General features: G+C 36.1%; 1 protein-coding gene and 1 non-coding gene across 4 annotated transcripts in view; both read right to left on the bottom strand.

The window, feature by feature from the left end:
* AKT3 (AKT serine/threonine kinase 3) overlaps positions 1-23,269 on the bottom strand; it is a 346,959-nt gene that overhangs the window by 261,762 nt on the left and 61,928 nt on the right. The window contains exon 3 of one of the 3 annotated variants that reach the window (XM_055147432.1): positions 16,710-16,771. The exons of the other annotated variants lie outside the window; for them this stretch is intronic. The gene's annotated coding sequence lies outside the window, so the exon portion shown is untranslated. The remainder of the gene's footprint in view (positions 1-16,709; positions 16,772-23,269) is intronic. 3 annotated transcript variants of the gene reach the window in all.
* On the bottom strand, positions 12,833-12,938 carry LOC129398966 (U6 spliceosomal RNA). Its single transcript, XR_008626825.1, has one exon. It is a non-coding gene; the product is annotated as a U6 spliceosomal RNA (small nuclear RNA).

Below are 23,269 nucleotides of genomic sequence, written 5' to 3' on the forward strand. Positions count from 1 at the left end.
ACTGCTCAGAAATTCTAATAGTTCAGAAAGATACTAATAGTAGATTTCAAAATCTTATATTTTTAACATCCTTTAACTTTAATACATTTTAATTACTATAGTTTATACTTATATTTTTTAAGTTATTTAAATTTTCCTCTTCTAGCAATCCCCTCTATATTTCCCCTCAGTCTGTAATGCCTCCTCAAAACAAAGCTGCTTGACTTTAATAGCCCAAGTAAATTCCTAAAGAAATTTTTCAAATTGGTAAACTATATTTCAAAATATCATGTTTTGAAACCGAGAGGTCACAATAGAGAGGTAATAGTGCAAATTTTATAAATGTCATTAATTCTCTTGTTAGTTCTAAAAATATTACTAGTACATTTATTCACATTTAAATATCACTTTTCCTTTCAGTTTATACCTTTATTTTAATATCATAAAACTTAGATATGCAGTCTTCACTTATTTTTTTATCTGATCAATCTAACCAGTCAAATGCTGAAACCATCAAAAGTTAACTGAATCACCCTTCAATGGAGAGTCATTTTCATCTGAACTCCTATTTCACTATGGCTGTTTTTGAATGCTAGTTAGAACATTTTACACTAATATTCAACACCATTAGTGATGGTGTTCCATCGCTCTTTCACTGTTGGTGAGAAAGCCGACAGGTCCAGCTTTTTTTGAAAACAATATGGACAGTCCTTCAAAAACTAGAAATCGAGCTTCCATATGACCCCGCAATACCACTTCTGGGAATATATCCCAAGGTGTAAAAAACACAGTTGAAATGAAATCTGCACCAATATGTTCACTGCAGCACTATTCACAATAGCCAGAAACTGGAAACAACCTAAGTGCCCTAGAACAGACAACTGGTCAAAGAAACTTTAGTATATCTATACAGTGGAATACTATGCAGCTGTTAGGAGAGATGGAGCCATGAAATTTGCTTAGTGGATGGACATGGAGAGTATCATGCTAAGTGAAATAAGTCAGAAAGAGACGGGCAGAAATAGAATGATTGCACTCATTTGTGGAATATGAAATAACATAATATGAGACTGACACCCAAGGACAGTAGACACAAGGGCCAGGAATACGGCCCCATAGTTAGAAGCCTGTTTCATGAGCTGGGGGAGAGGACAGCTGGAATAGAGAAGGGATCACTAAGAAAATGATGGTTGGAGGAATCGTTCAGGATGGGAGATATGTGCTTAAAGTAGATAAAGGACCAAACGTGATAACCTCTCAGTATCTGTATTGCAAACCATAATGCCCAAAAGTAGAGAGAGAGTATGGGGGAAATTGTCTGCCGTGGAGTCAGGGAAGAGTAGGAAAGGGGGGAGTATACTGGGGACACTGGTGGTGAAGAATGTGCACTGGTGGAGGGATGAGTGTTTGATCATTGTATGACTGAAACTCAAACATGAATGCCTGTAACTGTATCTCACAGTGATTCAATAAAATAATAATAATAATAATAATTTTAAAAAATGATGGTTTCCCATGTTCACGACTTTAACACCACACATTTCCAAGATTCTTAACTTAAAATATTCTTTACCAAGATAATACATACCATTTTAATAAAAGAAGTTAATTTATTTTTAATCTATTGTAATAACCAAAATGTTTCTAAATTACCATTTAGAAAAACTAAAATAAGTACAAGGTAAATAGTAAATTCTTATGAAAAAAAAATAGCTACATTTAAAAATTTATACCTATATTTGATATATATTAAAGGTAAACACAGAATTACTTTTTTTCAGTCTTCATTAAAAGATAATCTGAGTGAAGCAATGTGAGCTGAGAACAGAATTCCTTGCATCTTAAATTTATTAAGTCGTACCTATGTATGCCAAAAAAAGCAATATATTTCTAAGAGAACTTATTGCTAAAATTTAGAACAGAATTACATGTTCACATTTACAATTCAAACATGAATTGTTAAATCTTTAGTACTGACCTCTAAAAATCAACACCAGCTTAAAAAAACACAGCAACAAAGAATGGTAATATAAGAAAAAAAAATCCCAAAAAGTCTATATTTAACTGGCTGCTCATTCATTAGAAAGGTGCCCCATAAGTACCATATGTTACACAAATATGTTATCACACCTACAATTTCATCATATGTCTCCCAAGAAATTAATTAGCTCTAACTTTTTCAACTTTGACAAAAACGTCTGCATCAGGCAGATTACTAGCTATTGCAAACATTTCAAAATTCAAAGCTTTCTTCAGCTTATATTTAACCTTTTAATTACTATTAATCATTTAGCAACATTTAGAACAGCATTCATTAGACAGATGTCTAATTCTGTGATTTTGAATAATGTAAAGTCATTTACACATTATTTACTTTTGGTGCACATTTGCTTAGCACCATTTCAAAAATAATAATCTAAGGTTAAGATCATTTACTAATACTTCATTTCACAGCTAAATCTAGGTTAAAATACCTGAAATTTAAATTTTCTCTAAGGTTCCACGGTGCATTAAAAATTAAGATAATACAATTGCAGTAGTATATTTGTATTTTAAAACTTACTCAAATAACAAAAAAAAAAAAGAAATTTAAGAAGACATGCTTAACAAAGATCTTACAAGGCCTTGAGAAACAGTAGGAGGGAGAGACACATACAAAAATCATCTTGACAGTGCAGAACACATGTGACTTATAGGATCACAAAAAAAAAAAAAAACAGCACTTAGCTGACCTAAAACCAGTTAGGAAATTTATTTAAGAAAGAAAATGCTTAAAATAAGCAATAAAAAAATTAAAATAAATTGCCTATTCTGAAGGAAGAATAGAACACAGAGAGTATGGAGGTAGGAGGAGGAAGATAATATTTGAACCTGAAGACTTGAACAAAGTGGTTTCTAAGTAGAGGAAAGCTAAAAAGTCATCAATAAAAATTTAAAAGGAATCTATTTTAAAGATGTGAATTTATTATAACAATTAGATATCTGTAGAAATTTAAAGAGTCATCTATAGCACTGAAGTTTTCTCTTTTACCAGTAACTAATATATGACTTGTACAAATGCACAGATATGTATTACATAACTATGATAAAAGAATTAAGAATTTGCCTAGAAGACAGAATAAGCTCAGAGATAATAGGTTAGTAGCAGTATTTTCCCCCTTACTTTTTTCCCTACTGACTTGTCAGACAGCCTCTGGCCCATCCCAGCATTTCTTCAGGACCTAATGGGATCTGACCCATTGTCTCCTTCCTCAAGACCAAATACCATGCCTTCAATTAAAGTTTGAGTTTTGGTGGAAGATATTTTAAGTTGATGTGCAAATTGCCAAACAGTTAATAACTATCAATATCATGTTAAGAGTTGGGAATGGATGATATAGAAGGTGACTCAATTTCTCTCCCAATGTTAATGTATAAATATATTTTTTAAAATTTTATTTTAGTCACTGTGATTTACAATATTAATAAAGGCAGGAATGGGAAGACATAGTAAAAATACTGACTGAAAGTATCTCCAAAATACTTTATCCAATTAGATTATCATTCCGATTCAATGGAATGATACAAAATTTCACCACTCTCCAAGATACTTCATACCCTTTAAACTAATATACAAGTAGCACTCAGGATCTTCTCTAAAAGGCAAGACAACCCCACAATCATAAGTAACTCCTATAAACCTGATATCAATAAATCCCTCTATAGCAATAATCTCACTCAAAGTCAACATATAAAACTCACCCAAGAACAAAAATATTTTTTTGAAACATTCTTTAGTGGTACACCCATAGCTAGCAAGAATAAGCCTCCTCCACCTAAGGATGATGAGAACAGACAAAAAAAATGGTAGACTATAATCCTTATTTTGGACTAAGAAGTCCTGAAGGGGAACCAAAGAATAGTTTTTGAATTTATTCTGGCTGCAATCTATTTAGACATCAAAGATTTGCTTGATGTTACATGCAACACTGTTGCAAATATGATCAAGCAGAATATAAAAGAAATAAGTCACTAATATTATTAGTTAAAGAAAAATAAATCACTAAGGTGACTTACTGCAAGTTGACATTGCAAATAAAAGCAATTTGCAATAAGTTTTCTGAAACATAATTAACAATATATTATTTTTTTATTGATGAGTTAAAACCAGGCAAAAGGCGACTTGAAATAAATGTGTGATTACCAAAATGACTTCCAGCTTCCTTGTGTCAAGCAGACTCTCTACAAGTAGACTATAAATAGCAGTGCTCTCTTAATCTGACCTGAGGACTTATTTCTTCAGTTTTACTCCTTTCAGCTTTAAATATGATGGCTGGAGACTTAAAATTGGGTTTTCTGTCTAACATAATAGACAGAATGTTAGCATTTCAATTAAACATACTCAATCCATCTAGTATACCATCTTTTTCTAACCAGTGATCCCTTGTGGAGGGATTCACACTACTTGAATATAAAAATTTAAAATGTGAGGTAAAACATAGAAAACATCCACCACGAATGGAAAGTACTTTCAATAAAAAGGAGGTTATGTAAAAATAATATAAGATATTCGTGCATATTGTTATACACCCAAAAAAGTATCAGTAAAGGAGCACACTCCAAACTGAGATGAACCTAAAAAGTCAAATACCATGTAAGCCAAGAGAGGTGTGTGTTTATTAAGAGTGAACAGTCAAGAACACTAAATGATATAAACACACCTAAAAGTCAAATTAATAAAGAATCTCTGAACATGGTATAAGGAGATACTTGATATAGAGGTTTGTCATACCTAAATTCTAGTTAATCCTAATTACAATACAAGTAACAAAGACAAGCATATAACCAAGTTCTGGTTTTATTCACTGTATCACTGTATCATGGTCATCCCATTGCTCATCGATTTGCTTGAGCGGGCACCAGTAACGTCTCCATTGTGAGTCTTGTTACTGTTTTTGGCATAGCGAATACGCCACAGTAGCTTGCCAGGCTCTGCCATGCGGGCAAGAAACTCTCCGCAGCTTGCTGGGCTCTCCAAGAAGGGCAGAGGAATTGAACCCAGGTCAGCCTTGTGCAAGGCAAACGCCCTACTTGCTGCGCTATCGCTCCAGCCCCTGGTTTTATTATTTTATAAATATGTTTAATATATGTTTAACAGAAGAAACAAATATGCAAACAAAAAACTTTTAAAGAGTATGGGCATAAGGACTCATTTCCACTAATAAATTTTTCAAGTAATTTTTAATAAGCAAAATTTCCAAGTTATAAAATATTCAAAATTATAAAATAATTACTAAAATAAACTTTAAAATAATTCTTGGCCAGAAAGATAACACAACAGGTTACACACAACTGATCCATGGTCAATCCAGAGTTCTGCCAAGAGTGATCCCTGAGTACAAAAGCAGGAGCAAGCCCTCCTAAGACATGAGTTCCACCCATGTGGGCCACATCCCCCTTCTCAGAAAGTAAAGGACTCCTGACCAGGGCATTGTTTCAGCAAGAGTATTCCAGGTACCACCAACAAGGCTAGTTGTGGCCCCACAGCACTTCGGGCTACTATGCCTGCTATAGTACAGCAACAATAACAGCAAAACAACTGTTGGCATATAGATAAAGGAAAAACATGTATGAAATAATACTGGTATGGGATTTGCCTATATATAACTCAGGAGGAAAAGAATAAGTTATGCTTAATATAAAACTAGCCTTAAGTTTACATTTTGTAAAGCAGAACATGCATTCCAGCCTTTTGAGCTACCTCCTAGGCCCAGAAGCTGATACATTAATTATATTAAGATACACATATATGTGTATATATATGTATATACACACATATACATTTATGAAATAAGAAATAAAATTACTTGAGGCAAAAAGTTCTTGATTACATAGTGACAGAGTTTAACCTGTGACAACTGAAACTGGCTTTAAGTTTTTGTTTCTGTGCTCAGGAGCACCCGGCAGTGCTCAGGGAACTATCTGTTGTACGGTGGTACTGGAGACTCAACTAGGGCCATGGCTGAGGCACCCACATGCAAAACAAGTGCCTTTCCTCCTGGCCCCATACTAACGTTTGCCCCTGCCCCCGCCACTGTGGGGAAGCGGATGAGCAGGGAGACAGATAAAAGGGACACAAAACATGTCTCAGGTAGGCCAGCAGTTCAAACCCCAGTACTACATGGTGCCTTCAAAAAAGCCGACTGCAGCACTGGTATTCCCCAAGCACTGCTGGGCAAGCAGTACAGTATTGTGAGATCCAAACATCAAACTATGTGGCCTGCAGAGCACCCTTGGGGAGGTCACCTACAAAAGGAGAAGGTAAATTTTTTTTAAGGATAGGAAACAATCAAACTGTATTTATGTCCTAGTTGTATAACCTTTTAAATCATCATCTGTATAATCCACTGTGTACCTGCTACCAGAATTCTGTTTTCTTCTATCACCATACATTTGGTCCTTTTCTATGTACCAAATATACCACTTTCATTCCTTCTGGTAACCATTAGCTTGTTTTTGTAGTCTTAAAAGAAATTTTTTTTTCATTTAATTTAATGAATTTAGTTTAATAAAAAAAACTCTTATTTGTTTTATAACCTGAGAGCAAAATTACATTGTGTCTCTCTTTCCCCATCTGACTTACTTCACTTGGTAAGTGGATCCTCTTGATCCATACATGGTTTAAACTTTTTATATATAGCCATATATGTATATTTGTAGCTCATATATGCTTATATATACTTATGTAAATGTTATATATTTTTAACTGAGGAAGATTCCATCATTGTATGTATCACCACAATTTCTGTGGATGAACACTTACGTTGTTTACAACTCTTCATAACTGTGAACATGTTGTAATGCACATGAAAGTACATATATCTCTTCAAATTGGTGCTTTTTTTACTATAACTGAAAATAGTATGGTAGCTCAATCTATCAAATTTATATCAATAAATATATTCTATAATGTTTTTATAATGGCTGCAAATAATACATATTTGATTGGTTCTTTAAAACAAGGCATTTTCTTCCCTCTAAGATCAGGGATGAGACAAGGATGCTCACTCTCACCACTTCTGTTCAATATAGTACTGGAAGTACTTGCAACAGCGGTTAGGCAAGAAAAAGATATTAAGAGAATCCAGGTAGAAAAGGAAGAAATCAAACCTCACTATTTGCAGATGATATGATACTATGTTTAGAGAATCATAAAGCTTCTACCAAGAAACTCCTAGAAACAGTAGACTTGTATAGTAAAGTTGCAGGCTATAAAATCAATATCCAAAAGTCCATGACTTTCCTATATGCAAATAATGAGAGAGAAGAAACTGATATTTTAAAAAAAAACAATCCCATACACAATCATGCAACAGAAAATCAAGTACCTCGGAATCAGCTTAACTATAAAGGACCTGTACAAAGAAAACTACAAAACGCTACTTCACGAGATAAAAAGAGGACATGAGGAAATGGAAACATATCCCCTGCTCATGGATTGGGAGAATTAACACTGTCAAAATGGCAATACTCCCCAAGCATTGTAAAGATTCAATGTGATCCCTATTAGAATATCCATGACATTCTTCAAAGAAATGGAGCAAACACTCCTGAAATTCATATTAAACAACAAACCCCCACGAGTAGATAAAGCAATTCTTGAAAAAAAGAAAATGGGCGGCATCACCTTCCCCTACCTCAAACTCTACTACAAGCAGTAATGATTAAAACAACATGCTACTGGAACAAAGGCAAAGCCACAGACCAATGGAACAGGGTTGAATATCCTTATATACACCCTCAAGTATATTATCACCTAATCTTTGGTAAGGGAGGAAGAAATGCAAAGTGGAGCAAGGAAAGCCTCTTTAACAAATGGTGCTGGCAAAACTGGACAGCTACATGCAAAAAAAATGGAGTCAAACCTCTAGCTAACACCATGTACAAAAATCAGATCAAAATGGATTAAAGACCTCAAAATCAGACCAAAATCCATAAGCTACATTGAAGACAAGGTTGGCAAAACCCTCCACGACATTGAAGTTAAAGATATCTTCAAAGATGACATGGCACTGGCCAAGCAAGTGGAAAGAGAGATAAACAAATGGGACTATTTTAAACTAAGAAGCTTCTGCACCTCAAAAGAAACAGTGACCAGAATAAAAAGACAGTCTACAGAATAGGAAAGGATATTCACCCAATACCCATCTGATAGGGGTTGATATCAAGGATATACAAGGCACTAGCTGATATCTACAAGAAGAAAACATCCAACCCCATCAGAAAATGGGGTGATGAAATGAACAGAAACTTTCTCAATGAAGAAATTTGAATGGCTCAGAGGCACATGAGAAAATGCTCTTAATCACTACTTATCAGGGAGATGCAGATCAAAACAAAAATGAGGTATCATTTCACACCACAGAGACTGGTACACATCCAGAAGAACAAAAGTACCCACTACTGGGAATATATCCCAGAAAAGGCAAAATAGTATAGTAGAAATAACATTTGCACTCGTATGTTCATTGCAGCACTGTTTACAATAAACAGAATCTGGAAAAAAACCCGAGTGCCCGAGAACAGATGACTTGTTAAAGAAACTCTGGTACATCTACACAGTGGAATACTATGCAGCTGTTAGAAAAGATGAAGTCATGAAAGTGGATCAACATGGACAGTATCATGTTAAGTGAAATGAGTCAGAAAGAGGAACAGACATAGGAAGATTTCACTCATTTGTAGAATATAAAGTAACAGAATGAGAGGCTAACACCCAAGAATAGTAGAGATAAGTACCAGGAGGTTTGCTCTATGAGTTGGAAGCTGGCCTCACATGCTAGGGGGAAACGCAGCTCAGATAGAGAAGGGAACACCAAGTAAAGAGTTCTTGGAAAATCCGCTAGGGATGGAAGATGAGTGCTGAAAGTAGACTATAGACTGAACATGATGGACACTCAATACCTCTATTGCAAACCACAACACCCAAAAGGAGAGAGATAATGAAAGGGAAAGCCCTACCATAGAGGGGGTGGGGGTGGGGCGATGGGATGGGGGTGGCGGGAGGGATACTGGGATCAATGGTGGTGGAGAATGGGCACAGTGGAGGGATGGGTACTCAATCACTGTGTGACTGGAACACAAGCATGAAAGTTTTTAACTCTGTAACTGTGCCCCACGGTGTCTGACTAAAAAAAAATTAAAAATTTAAAAAATTAAAAAATAAAACAAGGCATTTTCCTGCACAAAGCACTAGAGAAGTAGTCAGTTATGCATAAACTATCACAGTGGCCAGAACCATACCTGAATTATTTTTGGTTTTTAAAGGTATAATTTTAGTTCTCTCATCACTGTTTCTGAGATGATTGAGAGACAACAGATTGTGGTGCTCACAAAAATTTGCACTCCTTTAGTTGAGATGTTTGCACATGTGCACAACAGTTACACTCTTAGATAAAGCATACAAGTTATGATTGTGGTGCTCCCTTGAGATCACTGTGGTACTAACACATGTGATTGCCATGGAGCACTTCCTGGCTGTGATAGGGACACTTCTTTTTAGTTGTCGTGTTTGACAGGGTCACAGTACACATCTGGCTGTGGTGCAGATGTGTACCGTAGGATAACCAGCACTAAGGATCACAGACAACACAGCGTTAGGATCAAACAGTAGGGTTCCCAGAATCACATACAGGACATTAGGGCTTTAAACATGTGATCATGCACTTAAAAAGCAGGTGCTCTAAGTCTCTGGTCATTTCTCCTACACCCATAAACTATTTCTGTATAAAATGAAAATGCTACTTTAAACCAAAGTAAACTATAAACTAAAACAGTTAATGCATGTGCACAATAAACTTGCACACTCACTATGATAAAAGGCAACTAAAGTTGATTAGAGAAAAATTCTGCATGAACTCACAGGACACTTTGGGGGCAGGGGTCCCAACCAGTGCTCACTGGACCAAGACAATCATGGCAACATTCAGTCAGCCAGGCTATTCTAAGCAGTGCTGGAGGTCTATGCAGTGCAAGAAGTGAACTAGGATATTGCACGTTCAAAGCATGTGTCCAGCCTCTGTGCAATCTCCTTGGTCCCTGAATCGGACACTGTACGAAAAGTTATGAGAAGCCAGAGATGAGTACAAGGATTAAAGTACTTGCCCTGCATTTGGCCAATCCCAGTGGAATGTTGGCATCACACATGGTCCCACACACCAGGCATGACCTTTGAGCACAGAACTGAAAGTAAGCGCTTTGGTGTGGCCCCAAAATCAAAAAAGAAAAATAATAATTGTTATTGAAATTCATTTAATTTTTTATTGCTTGTTTACACTTTTGATGTCAAACTATAAAACTAATGCTCAATCCATGGTCACAAAGAATTAATGATTTTCTTTTAAAATTTTTACAGTTTTGAGCTACAGTTTAGTTCTTTAATTCATTTTGATTCATTATTTGTACATAACAGAAGCTAGGGTTCAAATTATTTTACATGTGGAAATCAAAATATCCCAGGATAACATGTTGAAATTCTTCCTCATGGAATGTTCTTGTTATTGTTGTTGAAAATCAAATGATCAAAGATAAATCAAAAATAACTTAAAATAAATATTTCTGGACTTTCAGTTTTCTTTATCTATACATCTACTTAACTCTGGCTTGTATTTTTTCTTTTTTTTGGAGAATGCAGAGGTCTTTCAAGTGGTGCTCAGGAGATCCAGGGAACCCTCTTTGTGGTTCTACACTACTGTGTCAATGAGGACACTGGATTAATGCAAGTGGTGCTACTTCTTCCCTGCACTGCCAGAGATTATCTTGGCCATCCCTGAGATATTTGCAGCTCTCAAGGTGTCATATCTGGCATTGCTTGAAGGACAGTGTAAGGTAAGGATAAAGCCAGGGTTAGCAGCATACAAGGATTGTGCCTTAGCTACTACACTGTATTTCTGGTACCACTATCTCTTGTCTGTTTGTTTTTTCTTTTTTTTATTTTTAGGTAGGTTGAGGCACCATTCCAGGCCTGAGACTCCAGTTCTCAGCTCCAGCACTGTGGTATTCAGATCAGGCAGTGCTAGGGGTCATCATTGCCAGATATGTTGGTGTTCAGGGGTCTATGCAGGACAATGGATGGGGCTCAGGGCCTCACATATGCTGAGAAAATCCTTTGACTGTCCCTAACATAGTAAATCCTTTGACTGTCTTCCTAAAAAAGGAAAGCATTCAATAAAAATTTGATAACTAGATACCTATGTCAACAATAAACTGATAAAGACTTTTAGACTTGTCATATCTCAGAGAGCATTATCCTCTTTATATTTAAAAAACAAGAAGCTGATGCTTAAGAGGCTAAATAGCTCAAAAACAGCAAACAAATTAAAAGCAGAGCTAAAATTAGAAGTCTACTCATTTGAGAGATGGGGGCGATGGGAAGGGGTTGAGTAACCAGCTGTGTTCAGGGATCACTCCGGATGGTGCTCAGGGAACCGTATGCAGTGCTGAGAACTAAACCAGAGTCAAGCTAAGTCCAAGTACATCAATACTGATCTTTCTCTCCAGCCCACTATCCTCATTTTTGATGTAGAGCTCTTTCAGGAGACTTTTCAATAAATCAAAACTTACTTAAACATTCATCAATGGGTCAGTGAGAACTAGCACATACATAAAATGAGAGACAAATATATGTATATAAACAATCTTTGGGAAACCCTCTATAACTCACCAAAAAACTAAAATGGACCAAAATATAATAGACCCACAAATACAATGTTTCTCTCCAAAACTGCCCTCACTTTCATTTTTAACACAAGAACTTATCTAATTCCATTATACTGCTCTCCACTTCCCACCAGTGTGATTACACACTCACTACGGACTATTGTAAAGTATTCCGGAATAAGGGGAGAATACACATACATGATTAAGCATAAGTTAAAGGAAAACTGAAGAAGTGTCCAAACTTAGCACTACATTCATGTTAATGTCTATGCAAATGCTAAGTATATATTATGTATAAGCAGAGAATGAATTTCCTTGTAACTAAAAAATATATATTAAAGCTTTGAGTTTTGGGGGTTTTTTTAACCTTTTTTTTAATTATAAACAACATCATTTTATTTTATTTTTTTTCCATCTTCATATGGTTTCTTTTATTTTTTTATTATTTTATGTATTTTTAATTAGTGAATCACCATGAGGGTACAGTTACAGATTTATACATTTTTGTGCTCATGTTTCCCCCATACAAAGTTTGAGAACCCATCCCTTCACCAGTGCCCATTCTCCACCACAGGTAAACCCAACATTCCTCCTACCCTCCCCAATCCTATCTCCCCCCACCCCACCCTGCCACTGTGGCAGGGCATTTCCTTTTGTTCTCTCTCTCTAATTAGGTGTTGTGGTTTGCAATAGAGGTGTTGAGTGGCCACTGTGTTCAGTCTCTAGTCTACATTCAGCCCGCATCACCCTTCTCCCGCATGGCCTCCGACCACATTATACTTGGTGATCCCTTCTCTGAGTTGTCCTCTCCCCAGAATGTGAGGCCAGCTTCCAAGCCATGGAGTCAACCTCCTGGTACTTATTTCTACTATTCTTTTACTCTTGTGTGTTAGTCTCCTACTCTGTTATACTATATTCCACAGATGAGTGCAATCTTTCTATGTCTGTCTCTCTCTTTCTGACTCATTTCACTTAGCATGATACTTTCCATGCCGATCCACTTATACGCAAAATTCATGACCTCCTTTTTTCTAACAGCTGCATAGTATTCCATTGTATAGATGTACCAAAGTTTCTTCAACCAGTCATCTGTTCTAGGGCACTCGGGTTTTTTCCAGATTCTGGCTATTGTAAACAGTGCTGCAATGAACATATAAAAAAAATGGAACGTTTCACGAATTTGTGTCATCCTTGCGCAGGGGCCATTGCTAATCTTCTCTGTATCATTCCAATTTTAGTATATGTGCTGCCAAAGCGAGCACGAGTTTTGGTTTTTTATTTATTTAATTTTTTAGAGGGTGAGATGATATGGTTGCTTTTTTTTTGTTTTTCTGGGCCATGTCAGGCAGTGTTCAGGGCTTACTCCTGGCTCTGTGCTTAGGAATCACCCATGGTGCAGCTCAGGGGACCATATGGGATACTGGGGATTGAACCTGGGTCAGCTACATGCAAGGAAAGCACCCTATCCTCTAAACTATCCCTCTGGCCCCATAAATCACTTTCAACTATTTCAACTATACAACCTGTCCTTTAAATCTTAAAGCCGTTAATGGCTTAAAGCAAGTTAACCAGTCATTTATAGCAACCCACTCCTTCTGAACAATGACTGCAATTATCGTAATGTATTCTAATAACACAAGTAATTTGTTTCCATTATTAACTATCATCTTCCTGAGAACAGGAAAAAAAACATGTTTTCAGTTTATATTAACTCTTCACTGAACTGGGTATTTTCAATATTTTTTAATGTCTAATAATTTCTGGAATTTCTATACCCCAGGCAAAAATAGAATAAAAGGTTTGAGTGAAACTAATCAATCACAAGCAGCCTGGTCTAATCTGGTAATATACAGGGTTTGGAACCATCACTATAGAAGCATATGAAGAAATTTTAAGGGCAACATATTATGTCACCAAAAAGAAGTATGAGTGAAACAAAAGAAACAAAAGAAATATGGGTCTAGTGGTAAAGGTTAAAACTGTGGAGTCTGAGCTCCTTGTTTTAAGATATGCCTCCACTGTGACCATTATTTTTATGTGACACTTTCAGTTCTTCCTTTACAAAATGTATGTAAGAATGTACGAGCATAAAATGAGGCCCCCATAACCATGCCACCGGACTCCAACTAGGTTGTTGTCACTCAGGGTGTCCCAGAGTAGGTAGGGTAAAAGCCCTCCCCATCCCAAGGGACCCAGCCCCAGCAGCCGACCTCCACAACCCAACCACTGCCACGCTCCAGGCTGCTTTCCACATGCTAGGGCTGAGCCTCACACATGAGTGAATTCCCACAGAACCCAGGTAATGCGGAACTTTGTGACCTTAGACTCTGGGCTCAATGGGACCCAGGAGCAGAGATCCTCTGCCTACTTCCCCCAGTCCCTGGTGACCCAGAGGTCATGCCCATAGCTACCTCCTGCCAGTGCCAGATAATCTCATCAACCACTGTCCAGAACTCACAGCTGCTTCTCCCAGAAGGAAGCATAAAATGAGGCCCCCATACCATGCCACCCGACTCTGCGCCAGGCTGTTTTCACTCGGGGTGCCCCAGAGGGGTTTGGGTGAGAGCCTTCTCCACCCCAAGGGACCCAGCCTCAGCAGCCGACCTCCACAACCCAACTTCCCACATGCTCCAGGCCGCTTTCCACATGCTCGGGCTGAGCCTCACATAGGAGTGAAAATATTCCTGGACCACACATTTTTTTTCCATAATTACCACACCATATTTGATGGGGTTTAGACAGTAGGCAACAAATCATAGAGGGAATATATATATATATATATATATATATATATGTGCCTGTCTGGGAATACCTGTAAAGGCGATTAGAGGCTGCCTCAAAAGCCTCCATCCCTCTCAGAGAGCCTGGCAAGCTACCAAGAGTATCCCACCCACATGGCTGAGCCTGGCAAGCTACCTGTGGCATACTTGATATGCCAAAAACAGTAACAATGACAATCCTCATTCCCCTGACCATGAAAGAGCCCCAAATACACCATCAGGCTACACTAGCACAGGACAGAGACTAATGGAGACGATACTGGCACCCACTCGAGCAAATCGATGAACAACGAATGACAATGACAGTGACAGTGATGTAGAAATGTGAGGCTTGCTGTCAGGATCAAATGACTGCTGTGTAGATAAAAAAAAAAACAACTCAGAACAGATTCCAAGATTCTAACAAAAAATAGGACTATAATTTAACACTGTCAACTCCCTTTCTACCAGACAAGAAGTTATAATTTAATTCAAAGAGTCCAAAATACTCTATTTTCTAAAACTATTTCTAACAAATATAAATGTTTAAAGGTTTATCATAAGGAAATTCTGTTTGTATTTTTCCAAAGCCTCAATTCAATATAAGGTAATCTTGTCATTTTGTATGTCTATTCATCTTTCAAAGATAAATTGTCAAGGGTCTTAAGGAAATCTCTTTTAAAATAAAAATATTTTCACTTGTTGAGGACCCCATTCTGCCAGGAACTAGCAGAATCTAAGCTTATGACCTCACAATTGTTTTGCCTAACATGCTTAAGTCACTGAGTCATCTTTAAAGCCCTTTCTCACTGGGGATCCATAATAACAAAGTTGCCAAAATTGCCTCAGCATATATAGGTCACTGGGATTTGAACTTAGGGATTGGCACTTGTCCATCAAGTGCTTTAAACCGGAGTTTCTTAAACTTTTTCTACTACTCCTTTAAAACCATTTAAAAGACATTTAAGATATTTTTTGCAAGACAGCAGGCATATACTCATATTAAAAGTGTATACAAATCATTTACTGACAATAATTCATAAAAATATTATTTAAAACAAAAAATGTTTAAAGTTCTATGACCCCGTACGGGATCACAACCCATAGTTTAGAAGCAGCCTAGCTTGTGAAATATTGAGACATCTTCTGGGTCCTTGGAAATCTTTACTGATAGTGTAAACTGAAAAGAATTTTGGAGGATGACTACTAAATGTGAAGGATGAATAAGATAAAAATAAAAGGGTTCCAAAGACAAACCATTTTCTGCTTCCTAATACTACTCACAATTAACTTCATCCAACTACATGCTGCAGCATATACTCATAGAAAAGTTATGAATTCATCACCAACTCAAGGTTATTTTTAGATTGAAAAATATAGTAACTGTCATAAATACAGACCCAGGGATTTTTATTTTAACTTCCCACTTTCAGAGGTTCCATTCCTCTCATGAACTACTTTTAGTCATATTAAAATCAGGACTTTGAGCTTAAGTAATATAAAATTATCTGCATGGGACACATAATTTTCCTTCTGCACAAAATGTTTGCCACTTATTTTATGCTAATACAAACTATCTTGCTTATAGATTTTAATTGTGAGGGAGATCCCTATTAGTGTTTAGGGACCCACAGACCACTCCTGGTGATGCTTGGCCCAACTGCGTAGGACTGACGATTCCATGTTTAGGTCTGTAGTACTAGAATAACGAAGGCTAGACCTCGAGGTACTCTGGGAGCCATGCAATTTGGTGGATCAAACTCTAAGTCATATGCTCCAGCCCTGTACACTATCTTCCTGATCCTCTTGGATGTTCTCTTATTTTATTTCACTAAAGTTTGATTTATTTAATTCCAGAAGCACATCTGTCTGCTTATCACAATTTAGTATTTATTACTTAATTTAAAATTTTGTTATTAAAACAAAACAAAGCTCGAAACTGCAATTTAACGATGCAATTTAATCATCAAGGAAAAGATGTACTATAGGATAAACTATTTGTTCTGTTTCTCAAAACTGTCAACTGTATTCTGAGTCACTTGTGAATTTTGATAAAAATCATAGAACAGATGGCATAACAGCTATGCCATACAAATTAATAAAATTTACATTTAAAAGTAAAACCTAAAAAAAATTTAAAAAACCCTTAGATTGTCTTTATAGGCTTCATTAAGACAATGCAAAACTAAAATTTATGCTTAAAATTTTTCCTACTAAGGAGAAACCACTACCACTTTTCTTCCCAAGTTTCAGCCCAAATTCTCAGTCACTCACCCGCCCGCCATCTTATGAATCCTGTGCTTCCTCTCCTCCTGTGGACTCCACCAAAGAGGACTCTATAAAGTAAATGTGGAGACAATTATTGCCAAAAGTGAAAGAAATCAAGATTCTTAATAGTTCTAGAAAGGATAACAAATAAGTCCTTGATTCATTAGAGAGGAGAAAGCCTATATCCAAAAGCTATATGTAGAAACAGACTATACTCCAACTTTAAAATATCAAAATATGTCCAAAATCAATGACTGAATCAGAACTTTTTAAAAATCCAACAAAAAATATTTATTCTGTTTCTTTTTGAATGAAGACCTAAGTGATACTTCTGCTTTCATTAATTCACAGAAAAACCTACCACCAATTAAATCAGAGAAAATAAAACAAATATTTGGGAAAAAATAAGAACTGCATGTCAAAAGTCACATATATTCATATGAACTGCCAAAGTATGAATTCTTCAAGGACTGGTACCCAAGAAATGTTTCTTTAAACAAACAGAAAAACCATCAAGTAACAGTAATATAATAAGTATTACATAAGTGTATCAAATAAAGTAACATAGGGGTTTCTAGAAAAAATGAATTTCAAAGTCATTAATACAGCTACCATAATATATGTTAAAGATAAAATGCAGTCAGAAAAGTGTGCAATAACATGTAGAGGGAATCTGTCACCATGATTTGTTACTAGAAATATGTCTCTTCAAATACATAGGAGTTAGAATTTTTTGGATGATGAGATCATTCTATGTTGAAATATATGGACAAAAACATGGAGTTTGAAAATGACTATTCCTTTTCTGATCCCATGTTCAACACTGTAGTTTATAGTGCAAAGCTTTTTCAACTGGTACCCTACAGACCATCTTGCATAAAGCATAAAATTAATCATTTTATAACATATCAAAGTGATTCCTTATTCATAACATTAGGTAGTTCTACTGCACCCACAGACAATTAAATTCCTTAAGACTAGAGTGATTGGCTTCTCATAAATAGCAAATTTTTTCCTTTTTTTCCCCAGCTAGCTGCTTCTAAACAGGATCTATTAAAGTGTCTCCTTTTGGACTCTGATGCGTCTTCAAGATTTTCTTAACCATCAATAGTTCACTTATTACACTGTCTTATTGCAGTTACATTTGTGCATTCCATCTTCAGCTAAGACTATAAGCGATTTGAGGAATAATCTCTACCCTACAAGGAAAGAAAATGAAAGTGGATTTTTGGCAGTTTGTCTAGATACAATAGAGAACTAATCTTTACAGCATAGTTTCTCAGTGAAGTTGACAAATATCCATAGAAGATGAACACAAAGAAGATACAGTATATAACATACACAAATTAAGAAACAAAGCTGCATACAAGAAAAACTACAAGAAACAGAAAGTTCCTAGAACGTGAAATAGGGAGCTCAAATAGCCAAGTAAAAACTGCTGAGACAAAAAAATCCATTCAGTGTTTTAGAGAGCACTATGCAGTAAGTAGGACAATTGTTTAAAACTATGAAGTATAGATTTGTGCTGTATCTAGTCAAAACTAGATTTAAATTATACTGGAAGGGGCTGGAGAGACAGTGCACTGGATAAGGAGTTTGCCTTGTACCTGGCAGTCCCAGGTTTGATTCCCCTCATCCTGGATGGTCCCCCAAGCACCACCAGGATTAATTCCAGAATGGGGAGTCAGAATTACCCCAAGTGTTGCCAGGTTTGGCCCAAAAATAAAAGAAAAAAAAAAAGTATAGTTGAAGATATTTTGAAAACTGAATAAACAAATACTATCAACATTTTACTTTACTATGTTTATAAAATTTTTAAGTTTTATAAAATTACATAAGTTCCAAACATTATAATTCTAGTATTCACTACAACCACGATACTCATCAAAGGTCTAGCATCATTCACCATTATATAACTGATACCCTTAACCCAACTTACCCATCTGTTGCCACAGCTTTCCCCTCTAGTGATCATTACTGTGTTCTCCTAATCCGTTTGCTTATTTTTGTTCTTTTTTCCTTTTTTAAACTTAAAGTACTTTATTGCAATTTTATTTTAATTCAATTTTATTTCAATAGCCGTATGTGTGTGTGTAAAAGCAAACATATTATAAGATATTCAGAAAGGCGTTTCATCTTATCTGTGTCATTTGCCCAGTTTGGAGGGAATCTATCATCATAACTTGTTGATAGAAACCTGTCTCTTCAAATACATAGGAATTAGAATTTTTTGGACTAAGAGATCACTCTATGTTTATCTGCAAGCTTCTATTTTTCCTTCCAGAATTCATTTATGCCAAATACAAGCAAATATAACCATGTTATCTTTATCTACTTTATTTTATTATTTATTAAATCACCATGAGATAGTTACAAAGCTTTCATGTTTGAGTTTCACTCATACAATGATCGAAACCCATCCCTCCACCAGTGCACATTTTTAATCACAAAAGTCCCCCAAATCCCGCCCCCATCCAATCCCTCCTCCTGCATCTATGGCAGGCAATTTCCCTCTTACTCTCTCTCTACTTTTGGGTATTACGGTTTGCACATCATGTTATATATAATGTTCTTTACCACTGTTTCTTATTTGCAATTATATTTTAATAATTTTCATATATATTCTTCCCATTTTTTAACTTCATAACATTCCACTTGCTTATTCATCATAATTTACTTTGCAACTCACAATTAATAGACACTTGAGATTTACTAGTATTTTGTAATATATTATGTTTGTTGGGCTGGAGTGATGGCCTACCGGCCAGGGCTTTTGCCTTGGACTCAGCCGACCTGGGTTCAATTCCTCCGCCCCGCTCGGAAAGCCCAGCAAGCTACTGAGAGTATCTTGCCCGCACGACAGAGCGTGGCAAGCTACCCATGGTGTATTCGATATGCCAAAAACAGTTAAAAAAGTCTCACAATGGAGACATTACTGGTGCCCGCTCGAGCATATCAATGAGCAACAAGATGACAGTGACAGTGACAGTGATTATGTTTGTTGACATATGAAGAAAATCACAAAATATGAGCATGCAATAGGCCTTGATTCCCCAGAAAGGGCAGAAGCCTAGGAATTTCTAACCTTTAAAAATGTAATCAGATTTGTGTATCTTCTGGACACAACCTTCAGAAGGGAATGTTAGATCATAAGTAGATATATTTTTAGTATTTTAAGGAATGCTCACACTTTATACAAGGAGGCTGCTGCTCTTTAACATTGCAACCAATAGTGTAGAGGGTACCATTTTTGTCATACCCCTGACTAGAGTACCTTTTCTTCATCCTTTTGCCAGTACTTAATGTTAACAAGTATTGTATAGGCCATTCTCACTGGTATGAAGTGACACTTCACTGTCATTTTTATTTTTATTTCTCTAATTGTCATGATGGTTAAGTATTTTCTCATGTGGCCATCTGTATGTCTTCTTGGTTCAGCTTTTCTCCCCATTTCTTGATGGGGCTGTTTGTTTGTTTGTTGTTGTTTTGTCAGTGCTTTATATATCTTGGATATCAGCCATCTGCCAGATGTATAGTGTGCAAATATTTTTTCCCATTTGGTAGGATGTCTTTTGTGCTAATGCTTTGACTGTACAAAGCATTTTAGTTTCATGTAATAGAGTTAAATTCCCAAATATATAATGAAAACCAGTTATCATGGCCATTTTGGGGGTGGGGGGATGGACATTTTGCCTACATTTTCTTCAATAATTTTATCATTTTGCTGTCTAAAATCTATGCCTTTAATCCATTTTCAAGTTAAGTTTTGTACATGATGTGAGATATTTAAACAGTGTTATTCTTTCACATGTGGCAATCCAGTTTTCCCAAAATTATTTATTAAAAGTTTCGGGTTTTTTTCTCCATTTTATGTTCTTGGTACTTCTGTCATAAAGTAATTGTCCATACATGAGGATTTAATTCTATGCTTTTAATTCTATTCAATTGTCTTTGTTATCTATTTCCAAAACTATGGTTTTTATTACTATAGCTTTGCACTGTAGTTAAAATTATAGAACATTATGCCCCCCATTCTTTGTTTTTAATCAAGACGGTTTTGACTATTCACCGTCTTTTGTGATTCTGTGAATTTTAAGACCTTTGTTTCATTTCTTTCTTATAGAACAGCATTAGAATTCTGATTGAAATATATAAAAGGCTTTCTATAGGACATATATAAAACATATGAATCCAATATATAAAAGGCTTTCTATAGGACAGTCATTTTAGTAATGTAAATTCATTCAGTCCATGAGCATGGAGTACCTTTTCACCTCTTTTATTCCCTTCTATTTCCTTTAACAGCAACAATTTTCTTTGTTTAATCAAAGAATTCTACTTATTTTCCAAATTCCTAGGGAATCTAATCCAGGGTCATACACAAGCAAGGCAAGCACTCTACCACTTAGCTACGTTTGCATGTTGAACAAATTTCAACATAAAGTCATTCACATTCATTGTCAAGTTTATTCCTAGGTACTTAATTATTTTCTATGGGGCTTGGGGGAGGAACTGCCGTTGCTTAGGGCATACTTGGGGCTCTATGATCAGAAGTGACTTTTTTTTTAATTTTTGAGGGCTTTTTTATTATTATTGAATTACCATGAGACAGTCACAAAGCATTCATGTTTGAGTTTCAGTCATACAATGATCAAACACCCATCCTTCCACCAGTGCACATTTTCCACCACCAATGTCCCCAGTACCCCCCCATCCCGCCCTTCCCTCTGCCTCTATGGCAGACAATTTCCCCCATACTCTCTCTCTACTTTTAGGCATCATGGTTTGTAATACTGAGAGGCTATCACATTTGATTCTTTATACACTTTCAACATACATCTCCCATCCCGAACGATCGTTTCAATGATCACTGACTTAGTGACCTTCTCTATCCCAGCTGATTTCTCCCCCAGCTTATGAGGCAGGCTACCAACCATGGGGAAATATTCCTGGCTCTGTCTCTAATGTTCTTGGGTGTCAATCTCATATTATTTTATATTCCACAAATAAGTGCGGTCATTCTACGTCTGTCTCTCTCTCTGACTCATTTCACTTAGCATGATACTCTCCGTGACCATCCACTTATAAGCAAATTTCATGACTTCATCTGTCCAACAGCTGCATAGTATTCCATTGTGTAGATGTACCAAAGTTTCTTTAACCAATTGTCTGTTCTCACACACTCATCTTGTTTCAAGACTGTGAAGACGGCTGCAATGAACATACAGATGTACAGATGTCATTTTTACTGTGCTTTTTGCACTGAGGATTTTTTTTAATAAATTGCAAATACGACTTATTTATCAAATGTCACTTTTAATTTTGTAACTTTCATTCTCTTAACATCTTTTTTCTCCTTTTTATTGCTTTATAAAATTGAATCAACAAGATAGAGCATTACAAAATTATTCATTACAGCGTTTCAGTCATACAATGTTTCAAGGAGTCACTCTTGTCAGTGTTCAGATAATATATGTGGTGTCAGGAATTAAACAAGGTTTGGCTGCATGCAAGGCAAGTGCCTTAACCCCTGTAATATCTCTCTTGCTATTTACAATAATCGAGTCAAGAAACCACCCAAATATCCAAAGACATATGTGTAGACAAATACAGTATGTTCTTCATGCCCAAAAGGAGAGAGACAAAGACTGAGGAAAAGGGCCTGCCATAGAGGCAGGGTGGGGGTGAGGGACAGGGAGTGGAAGAGAAACTAAAGACTTTGGTGGTAGGAAATGTACATTAGTGGAGGGATGGGTATTAGAACATTGGATGACTAAAATCCAACCATGAACAGCTTTGTGACTGTGTATCTCATGGTGATTCAATAAAATAATAATAATAGTAATAATAATAATAATAGTAAATACAGTATGGGCTATATATACAATAGAATATTACTCAGCTCTAAGAAAAGATGAATTCTTACTATTTTTTGATACACAGATGGAAATGAGGAGGTCACTTTAAGCAAAATAAGACAGGAGAAAGACAACCATAAGTTGACCTAACATATGTGACAAACAGAAAAGCAAAGAGAACAGATAACTGTTCACCAGTGTCAAATAGATAGTAGAAAATTATAAGACAAAAAATAATTGATTAAAACATAAGACAAATAATTAAGACAGTATTGTTCTTATGAATAAAACAGATGAAGACAACTTTAGAAATATACCATGATTAAAAATAAATCCAATAGAATTTTTTAACTAAGAATAAAAGCTCATTCTTAGTTAAAATCAAATATTGTCCACTTAAAGAATCTGTACTCCCTAAATCAATGACAAATTACAGAACTAAGATATATACTATAGGGGCTGGAGCGATAGCACAGCAGGTAGGGCGTTTGCCTTGCACTCGGCCGACCCGGGTTCTAATCCCAGCATCCCATATGGTCCCCTGAGCACCACCAGGAGTGATTCCTGAGTGAAGAGCCAGGAGTAACCCCTGTGCATCGCCGGGTGTGACCAAAAAACCAAAAACCCAAAAAAAAAAAAAAAAGATATATACTATATATTAGGGAAAAAAATGTATATGACAAGCCTGGAATATTTTATGTGTCAGGC

Source organism: Sorex araneus, chromosome 9 (assembly GCF_027595985.1).
Source record: "Sorex araneus isolate mSorAra2 chromosome 9, mSorAra2.pri, whole genome shotgun sequence".
NCBI classification, from domain to species: Eukaryota; Metazoa; Chordata; class Mammalia; order Eulipotyphla; family Soricidae; genus Sorex; species Sorex araneus.